The 9,591-nt window shown below is 39.7% G+C and overlaps 1 protein-coding gene across 1 annotated transcript in view; it reads right to left on the bottom strand.

Annotated features, from left to right (window-relative positions):
- The window catches only part of ADGRV1 (adhesion G protein-coupled receptor V1), a 416,737-nt gene that overhangs the window by 137,375 nt on the left and 269,771 nt on the right, over nt 1-9,591 (bottom strand). The gene's annotated exons all lie outside the window — the stretch shown is intronic.

Genomic DNA, 9,591 nt, shown 5'->3' with positions numbered 1-9,591 from the left:
TGTAAAAAAAAAAAACTGCATTCAAAAATAAAACAATGTAAAACTTTAGAGCCTGCAAGTTCACTCAGTCCTACTTCTTGTTCAGCCAATCGCTCAGACAACCAAGTTTGTTTACATTTGCAGGAGATAATGCTGCCCACTTCTTGTTTACAGTGTCACCAGAAAGTGAGAACAGGTATTCTCACGGCACTATTGTAGCTGGCGTCACAAGTTATTTATTTGCCAGATGCGCTACAGATTCATATGTCCCTTCATGCTTCAATCACCATTCCAGGAGACATGTGTCCATGCTGATGATGGGTTCTGCTCGAGAACAATCCAAAGCAGAGCGGACCGACGGATGTTAATTTTCATTATCTGAGTCAGATGCCACCAGCAGAAGGTTGATTTTCTTTTTTGGTGGTTCTGTTTCTGCATTGAAGTGTTGCTCTTTTAAGACTTCTAAAAGCATGCTCCACACCTCGTCCCTCTCAGATTTTGAAAGGCACTTCAGATTCTTAAACCTTAGGCGAGTGCTGTGGCTATCTTTAGAAATATGACATTGGTACCTTCTTTGCGTTTTGTAAAATCTGCAGTGAAAGTGTTCTTAAAACGAACAACATGTGCTGGATCATCCTCCAAGACTGCTAGAAGATCAAATATATGGCAGAATGCAGGTAAAACAGAGCAGGGGACATACAATTCTCCCCTAAGGAGTTCAGTCACAAATTTAATTAATATATTATGTTTTTAACGAGCGTCATCAGTATGGAAGCATGTCGTCTGGAACATGTCCTCTGGTAGCCAAAGCATGAAGGAGCATATCTAGCACGTAAATACCTTGCAATGCCGTCTACAAAAGTGCCATGCAAATATCTGTTCTCACTTTCTGGTGACATTGTAAATAAGAAGAGGGCAGCATTATCTCCTGTAAATGTAAACAAAACTTGTTTGTCTTAGCGATCGGCTGAAGAAGAAGTAGGACGGAGTGGACTTGTAGCCTCTGAATTTTTACATTGTTTTGTTTTTGAGTGCAGTTATATAATAAAAAATATATATATCCATTTGTAAGTTGTACTTCCATGACAAAGAGATTGCACTACAGTACTTAGAATCATAGAACATTAGGGTTGGAAGAGACCTCAGGAGGTCATCTAGTTCAACCCCCTGCTCAAAGCAGGTCCAACCTCAACTAAATCATATTTTATCAGGTGAATTGAAAAATACTACTTTTTATTTATCATTGTTACAGTGCAAATATTTGTAATAAAAAATATACACTTTGATTTCTATTGCAACACAGAATACAATATATATGAAAATGTAGAAAAACATCCAAAATATTTAATAAATTCCAATTGGTAGTCTATTGTTTAACAGTGCAATTAAAACTGATTAATCGCGATGATTTTTTTTAATTGCAATTAATTTTTGAGTTAATCGCATGAGTTACTGCAATTAATCGACAGGACTAATTAATATACAGTAGAACCTCAGAGTTACAACCAGCTTGGGAATGGAAGTTATTTGTAATTCTGAAAAAAATGTTATGGTTGTTCTTTCAAAAGTTTACAATGGAACATTGACTTAATACAGCTTTGAAAAACTTTAATATGCAGAAGAAAAATGCTGCTTTTAACATCTTAAATTTAAATGAAACAAGCATAGAAACAGTTTCCTTACCTTGTCAAATCTTTTTTTTTTTTTTTAAACTTGCCCTTTATTTTTTTTGTAGTTTACTTTAACAGAGTTCTGAACTGCATTTGTGCTTTTTTTGTTTGTTTTGGTTTTTTTTGGATCTCTGCTGCTGCCTGATTGCATACGTCTGGTTCCAAATGAGGTGTGTGGCTGACCGGTCAGTTCGTAACTGAGGTTTTACTGTACCAAAAACTCACTTTCAAAAGAAAGTGTGAAGAAATTTACCATGAAAATAGGATATTTGGGACCAAATCCTTAGTTATTGAATACAAGGGGCCAAATTCTGACATCACTGGTGTAAGATGAGGTTCTGATCCAATGGCAACACTTACGTTCACTTCCTTGGGACCTTATTTTGGCTCTATTTTATTTATTGATTAATATAAATAAGTATTTCTGTTACAACTCTTGTAATACAATACTCTCTGTTAGCTGTGTTAGGGGAGACAACAGAGACGTTTGCAATAATGCTATATTCTTTCTTGCTGTTTTGTCATGAAGACTCAACTCAATAACAGTAGATGGGAAGTCATGAGCAGGGATACTAGAAAACCATTTGCCAAGGAAAAATGCAGAATTTGTGTTTTTACATTTTGTGAAAAAATAAACACGTATGCAGTAGAACCCCGTTTATCCAAACCACCAATATTCGGCTCTCCATATTAACTGAACTGGGGCTGACAGCCCCGGGCAGCAAGACTCCCTATTAAGGCTAGGGAAACCAAAAATTCAGCATTTCATTTTAACCCCAGAAAAATACATATATATTTTTTTAAATCAGAGAATTTGGGGCGTTTTTTTCATGGAAAACTAAGATAACTGGTCACGACTCAGAGTTAACTGAAGCGTTGTGAGATTTCTATTTGTCAAATGTTTCACAACAGCAGTTTTACTTGCAGAGAACCTCAAAGCATTTCTATACTATTACTTTCATTGAAACGAGTTTAAAGTTATGTCAAAACCAATATGGCTTATCAAGATGATAGTTTAAAAATTCAAATTTTCTATCAATGGGTGGAATTCACAATTAAGTTACATGCTATAATCACGTGAGTTTAGTGGAATGAATTCTGCTAAAGATAGAATGCACCCAATATAAGTCAATTCCACTATTTTGCACAGTGCTGTCTCCCATTATGTGGCAACATTTAACTCTCCATTGTGCCCCCAGGGGTTGTGCAGGCAGAAAAGGAGTAAAGTCAGCTGCAAGAGATTCCAGTTCAAAGAGGAAAAATAGAGCCATGCTTAGAAAGAGCAGTGAATAAATTGGAATAGCTTTATATTGCACTTTGGCTTTTTTAGATAACCATTCTTTGTATAGTATTTAATATAAAATAATTAATAATTAGCTACAATTCTCTCTCAGAGGACAAACTAGGATGGAATTTACAGTGTGTGTGTGTGTATATATACATACACACACACACACACACACACACACACACACACACCTCTCAACATGTGTGATATATCTGCAATGTGAAGAGAAAAATTCCATTCTTTAAGTAGAGCTGGGCTCAGAACTTGAAGACTTTTAACTCAGTCAGACTTTGCAAATGGTTCCCAAACTAAAGCCCTACAAACTTTAGGATATTGGGACCTAGATATCCCAAACATATTGCAGACGTCTCTTAAATAGGGGTAGAGTGGGTGTGGAGCAGAGGTTGAGCACCCCCGGCAACTCAAAGACAGCACCTATGCAAAAAAGTGATGAATTTTTCATGGAATATTTTACAAAATACTTCTCCATTTTTGACCAAATGAAAAATGTGTGTTAAACTCTTTTAAAAATTTGGCTGTAGACCTTTCCATTGCTGGGAGGGCAATATCTGAAATATAGAGAACAGTGGGGTACAACTGAAAGTAAAATCTATAGTGCATACACAGGTTGAATTATGAGGTTGGCCTGAGGCCTAAAAGATGGACCTCCTGGGCCTTGTGATTCAGACTTCAGAAACAGAGCATCAAAGGAAGGCTAGAGATTATTTTGGAGGGTGAGGGAATGAAGAACTGTCCTGTTGGGGATGAAAGGGGAAGAGAACTTGCTAACTCTGTTGTAAGATGTAGAGGGGATATGGGCAGGGTTTCTTATCCAGTTCATCTGAAATTTAGATAAACTTGAAATTAATTATGAATGTTAAGATTAAGGGAAAGAGCATTGTCTAGTGGCTAGACCACAGGACGGGGAGTCAGAAGTTCCAGGTTTTATCTTCAGCTCTGCTACTCACTCAAAATCACTTGGTCTAAGTTTTTAAAAGTGGATGCTTATGGATGCTTCACTCTTTGGGCACCCACCTTGCGCCTCTTGGGTCCTGATTTTTAGAAAAGTTGAGCACCCACAACTGTGACTGAAATCAATGGGAGCTGTAGGTGCTCAGTGCCTCTGAAAAGCAGGCCCTAGATGGGTACCCAACCACTCAGACTTCAAAATTAAAGGCTATTTTTGAAAACTTAGGCACTAACTTCTCAGAGACTCAGTTTCCCCATCTCTAAACCAGGGATAATGATGCTATCCTAACCTCACAAAGATGTTGACAGGTTTAATTACTAAGGGCTAGATTTTGGTACAGCTCCATTCATACTCCACATCTAGCTTCCTATGAGCCCCAAGGAGAATAATTAGGGAGGAGGGGCACATTGGCTAACCAGAATCTAGTTTTCAATGTCTGTAAAGCTCAGCCTGTCTGGATCCAGGTGCGGGGTGACAGAGTTCTGGGTGGGACAATCTGGATGCAGGTAGCTCAGTGCGGGGGTCCAGATACGGGGGGGGGGGAAATCTGGATGCGCAAGGGCTCATTTGGGGGTTCTGGATGCAGGGGCAATGGGACTCTGCAGGAGGATCCAGGAGAAGGTGGTTGGGGCTCAGCAGGGGGGTCTGGGTGGCTCAGCTGGGGAGTTTGGATGCTGGTGGAGTGGGACTCGATGGGTTGGAGGTCTGGGTGCAGTTGATTGGGGCTCAATGGGGTGAGGGTCAAAGAACATAAGAACTGCCATACTTGGTCAGACCAAAGGTCCATCTAGCCCGGTATACCGTCTTCCAACAGTGGCCAATGTAAGGTGCCCCAGAGGGAATGAACAGAACAAGTAATCATCAACTGATTCATCTTCTGTTGCCCATTCCCAACTTCTGGCAAACAGAGGCTAGGGACACCATCTCTGTCCATCCTGGACAATAGCCATTGATGGACCTATTCTCCATGAACTTACCTTGTTCTTGTTTTAACCGTTATAGTCTTCACAACATCCTCTGGCAAGGAGTTCCACAGGTTGACTGTGCATGGTGTGAAAAAATACTTCCTTTTGTTTGTTTTAAAAGAAATTATAGGTATGATTTTCAAAGGTGCCAAAGGGAATGAGGTGCATAACTCCATTGGGATTTGGGCATTAACTCCCTTTGGCATTTTAAAAGCTGCATCCTATGTAAATTGTTTGAGGTCGGAGCATGACTACAGCAGAACCAGAAGCAAAAAACTCAGTTCTGACTCCCAGCACACATTCTAACTATAGTTCATGCTGTTTCAGTGCTAAGGGGCACATGCTATTAGATAGGAGTCTTTCAGACATCATGTTAACACAAGTCAGCGTCTAGTTCTCCAGATAGAAATGAAAATCACCTATCACGTTTGAAGAATAGAGAATAATCCCAATGGTTTGGCCATTATGCCTCCTCATTAACAAAAATGTTTTAGTTTCCAAACATACAAACTACAGCCAGGCACACATTGGCTGCTATTTTTGCCTGGATTATCTATGCACATTACATGTAGACAACTTCAGTAACACTCAAAGAAAGAGCAACACTAAATAAAAGCAAACTATTTCTCGCTAGTACTGTTTTGTAGACACCTGTCCCCAGACTCCTTCCTTGCAACATAATTGGTACTTCTCAAATGAGATACTGTATCCAGTACAACTGTTCATAAACCCAATGCTGAGGTTTTCACCTACGAGGTCCCGGTATGGAGGACTCGTTGGGGTGGTCCAGGCATGGGGGGGAGGGGGGAATTCAAGTGCGGCGGGCTCAGTGTAGGGTAGTTTGGGTGCAGGGGTGGAATTTTGCAGGGGGGAAAGGCTCGGTGGGATTAGGGTCTGGCTACAGAGGGAGGTGAAGCTCGGCCGGGGGGCTGTGTATGGGGGGGATCCAGATGCACAGAGGTCATGTGGATGAGGGAGCAGGAAGTGGGGAGGGGTGTAGAGCTTCCTGCAGCCAGGAGCCACCAGCGGGGGCATCTCCAGCCCCGGCCCCCCACCCCCACATTGATTTACCTCTCCACCGGCTGCTCCAGGCTCCTGAAATGACATGCCTGGGCTGCTGGAGAGGGGCGTGTGATCACATGTTACAGCTTCCCCATAAGAAAGTCATTTTTCTGTAGAGATGCAAAGAAATCTGAAGGGGGCACACCGTGGCACAGAATTCCCCCAGGTGTAATAAGTACAGAGTATTATTGGTAATTAAGAGTCAAAAGAAGTATGTCCTCCAATCCCTGACTTTCCCATTGAACATTTTACTTTTCCTATTGGAGATTTTTATGTACAATGTTCTCCTCACTGTATATTTGATATTAGACTAATTAAAATTATTTTTGAAATTCACTTTGCAGAACTATCAAGTTTGTGTTTAAGTTCCACGACACATGTGCTTTTTGCTTTTCATTAATGTAAAGTTAGGACAATCTGCCATGTGCTGCTACAGAGAGAAGAGATACATATTACATTTAAATTAAAAAAAAAAAAAATCAGTGTGACTAGTGAACTCTGCTGTATAAAAGAAACCATAAAGGAAATATTTAAGGCAAGCATTTTGCCTTGCTTTGTGTCTAAACAAAGACTAATTGGTCCCATACTTGACTTTTTGTCTCCAATTATGCTGCAATATCATAAATGACACAGTTGACTTTTAAGACAAGATGCTAAAAGTGGTCAGGAAAATATTCTTGAATCCAGAATGAGCTTGCTGATAATTAGATGCAGTTCTAATCTGTTTGTGCACTCTACTTGATTTTAGTAGCTGAAGAGAGCACACTTTATATCGCATATTCCACCTTTCCTAAAGACTCTATTTAGTTAATTTCAAAACTTGGCGCACACAGTTTCAAAAACCATGGATAAGAACTGTTGCTACCAATACAACACTGAAACTGAGAAATAGCAAATGGGGAAAATAACAAAAATACTCCCTCATCATCTGATATCCTGAGAAAATAAAAAGATAGCAAATGCTATGCATGTAAAAATAAAGTGGCCTGATGAAACAACCTCACTGGTTCTTCTCATGTAAGGGCTAAAGGATCAGAACCTTGCGAATTATGCGTTTCAGCACAATTTATTTCAATGGCAAAGGCAATACCAAAATGATGTGTACAAAATAATCTAGGTATAAGTCCCTTGTCTCAAACATTCAGTACCCTGAGTATAAGAATGGTCCCATTTACACTCACAGTATGACCAAATTCAGTGGCACTATTCCATTGCCACGAAAGACCCTCCATCCCCATCTCTCCTCCAGCCCTACACAAACACACACAAGTATAACTCAGTTGAAAATTCTCACTGACAAATGACTATTTTGACAATGTTTTGATTTGTGTTCTGCTCTCCAGGTGATCCTGGCAGCTCTGCATACTGGACTACACTTCCTGCTTGGCAAACTGGACTCTGGCTCCCTGACCCCCTGCTTCCTAGCTCTATGGAAGAGTGCAAGGAGCATGCACTGAAATCCAATTAACTCTCCTTCTGGGGAAACTGGAGAGTAGAGTGCCATTGCAGGCAGGTCCCAACAGGGCAGGAAGACTGGAAACAAATCAGTGGATGTCTGGCTGCATCAAAATGGGAAATTCTGCAGCAGAAATGCTGAATTCTGTGGCATCTTCCAAAAGAGCCAGACTCTGGCCTCAAATGAGATTAATAAGGTATTTTACATGTCAGATCTGTTGTTTCAGACTCCCTTCAGACAGGCATCAGATAACCTTGAAAATGTGAACTGACTAATCTCCACAATCATAAAAGCTAAAAATATTTTTTTTACTGAAAATTGAGAATTGGGAGTATAACTGCTGCAATGAGTCAATTCACAGAATACATAACATTTGTAAGGACTCAATCCTGAGTGGCAGCTAAATTCTCCCTTTGGCCTTTTGCTTTTCTGTGCCAATCCAGTCCCTGGTGCCAAATAGAGCATCTTAACTTTTGCCAGCTGTCATTGGCTTCAACGGGACTTATGGCTGCTGAGGACCACAGAATGCAGGAATGCTTCAATTACACTCCCTATGCCAGCTGAAGAGAAGGGAGGTGGCTTAGAAGAGATATTCTGTGGGGCAGACAAACAGCTTTAAGGGAACCAAGAGTTGCCCTAACCCACCAGAGGATTTGTCCTAAAGTCTCCCTTATATAAAACGTTCACACTGTAACCTGAGCATTTCTTTGTCTCTGAAGAATAGCCTGAAATAGCGTACACATTTGTTTGTTATCCTAAAAAAGATGGCCTTAACTCTGATTTCACTTAAAGTGGTATAAATGAGGAGCAACTCCACTGAAATCAGTGGGGTAGTACAAGTATAAAGGCAGCATAAATGAGACCCCTTCTCCTTGAAGCTAGCCTTGGTTCTTTATACTAAACATTTTTTTTCCAGCAAAGGTTTAACACTGAGGAGTCTGTATCACCTGCCCACCACAGAGCAAAAAATAAAGCATACCAAAATATATCAGAAGTGTTGCAAAGGGCTGCATCGCATAGCACACTGAGAAAGTACCAGGTCTCTTTCACAGAACCACATATTCAAATGAGATAATCTAAACTGGCTTTAACAGTGAGTCTTTGAAAGGAGACATTCTGCTGGAATGAGATGCTTTTTTTTCTTGAGTGCTTCCCCTTCCCCCATCCTGATTCCCACCCCTACTCTCCCTGTCATTGCTAACTGGTGCCGGTTAAAACTGGCTAGTTCCAGCCCTAACAGCATCTTCTCTCTCTCAGCTTTTGTTCCCAGTTAGAGCACAGCACCACTCCTGCTTCCAGGCAGCTCATGTAATTAACCTACAAATTGCCAGATATTGCAGGATATCATTTAATAATGACAGTGACCCAAAGCTAAACAATAGCATCTTTTTAATGCAAATACTTCTAACTGTTTTATTTTAGTTGCAGCACTAGTTATTTATACATTCTCTTGGCATTAGATGTGAAGTAGCTTTAACCCCATGGCCACTTGTATTTAATATAGTATAACTTGCATTTATTATTGCTAATTATGTGAGCTAATGAATCTGCCTTGTAAGAAAAACAAAGCTAATTTCTAATAGCAAAGGATGCATACCAGTAATTTTAGGTGTCTTCGGTTTCATTAGATTAAATTAGAAATGTGACTAGAAACATTTCAGATCCATTTTAAAGTATATCTCATGGAGATTATGGTTAGAGGGGGAATGATTTCCAAACTGATTAAAGATGGATTTTTTTAGAATGATATGAAACATTTGGAATCTGAAGTATACCTTTTATTGTATCTTGTAGCACAATATAAAACAAGCTAATTCTATGAAATTGCTTTATTCTTTGAAAAAAATGCATAATTATGTTGTTTAATTATTGTACTCGAGTTAATACACTGGCCTTTATCATGCTGCCCACTGGCTAACTAACTAACTGATTGATAGAAGGCCAGTTACAACATCAGATAACATATTGCAACTTCGCTAGATGTTTAATGTACAATATATTGCAATAAAGAATCTTGACAAAAACCAACAAGGATACAGTGTTCAAACTCAGAGTGAGATAGATAAAATGTCTGCTGTAGTAGATTTTTTTTCTGGAATTGTTTAAAGCACTGAATATGATTGTGTCACTCCAGGTACAGACAAGAGACCACTTCTCTGTAGATAGGACCAGCCTCAGAGCCAGGCACAGATCTAAGTTTT

Source organism: Terrapene carolina, unplaced genomic scaffold, assembly GCF_002925995.2.
Source record: "Terrapene carolina triunguis isolate 2854851 unplaced genomic scaffold, T_m_triunguis-2.0 Scaffold69, whole genome shotgun sequence".
Taxonomy (NCBI): Eukaryota; Metazoa; Chordata; order Testudines; family Emydidae; genus Terrapene; species Terrapene triunguis.
The sequence above is the reverse complement of the archived record's forward strand: the minus strand, read 5'-3'. Positions and strand labels throughout refer to the sequence as shown.